A 1,175-nucleotide genomic window follows, 5' to 3' on the forward strand; every position below is an offset into this window, starting at 1 on the left:
TATATCTATATCAATTGCCCCGTTTATGTGAGCTCTGTATACTGCTAGAGATGGGCAAGTGAATTGCAGGTCTGAGAATATCTGTAATATTTAATTTATGTTAATTAAAATTTAATGATTTGTCTGATATAAGATGAGTTGAGATGTCTTTAAGATTTAATTGTTTATTTTTTGTTGTGCGTAATAAAACAATAGTTTTTTTTCACATTACATTTCCTAAATATGGAAATCAGATGATGGTAGAAATGCCAACTGTATGAGACCCAATAGTGGCCTTTAAAAAGGACTGGTTATTTACCAATATATTTTATATACACAGTCTGCAAAAGTATTGTTATTTTTTTTAATTTATCAGCTAACTTTCCATATTCATCAATTTTTAGTAACTGAATTATGTTGTCTAGCTTTTAAACAGCATTGTAAGGCAGGCAAGATTTTATAATTAACATTTTTAGTGGATTTTTCCCACATTTCCCGTCCATCTAAACCTCCTTCCATTCGTGTCGTGAAATATTGATTGATCAGTCTCTACAAGCAGTCATTTTTTTCTTTTCTTCTGCAACTTTTATTTATCTTTAGTTTTTCGGCAAAATGTTGTCCCTTTCATTATATCTATGGACATAATAATTTATAATTTGGTTATTGAAATTATTATTTTTTCCCCTTAATTAACCAAAAAGTTGGCAATCATTATTTAGTTTCCTAACACTTAAGAGTGAACAGAATGTCTTCAGAATCTTCTGCTGTCAGATCTAAAATTTTATTTTCATCTAAATTCACATTAATAAATTTATTTTGTTAAGTTTCTTTTTCACAAAATAAAACTGTAATAAAACACAATTGAATCGTTAATAATCAAAACAGAATCTTGGGAGTCTGATAAATTATAAGTAATGAACGCCTTCGGTTTCATAACATTTTTATTTTATATTTTATTTTATAATTAAATTCTATTTTAATTTGGATCTTTTAAATGTTTTAACCATTGATGTGGTTTGAAGTCTGTTATTCTAATATTTTTTCCTTAAAGGTGTGATTGAATGTATTCAACCCAGTTTTATTTATATAATGTAGTTTTCCAAACGATAAATATAATTTTGATTCCCTTTGAACCAGGATAGGTCCTCCGTATGATATTGGTTTGTTTCCCCCACTATGAGTCTGAGGTAAGAAGC

This window comes from Halyomorpha halys, unplaced genomic scaffold (genome assembly GCF_000696795.3).
Source record: "Halyomorpha halys isolate HHAL.00 unplaced genomic scaffold, Hhal_1.1 Scaffold786.1, whole genome shotgun sequence".
Taxonomy (NCBI): Eukaryota; Metazoa; Arthropoda; class Insecta; order Hemiptera; family Pentatomidae; genus Halyomorpha; species Halyomorpha halys.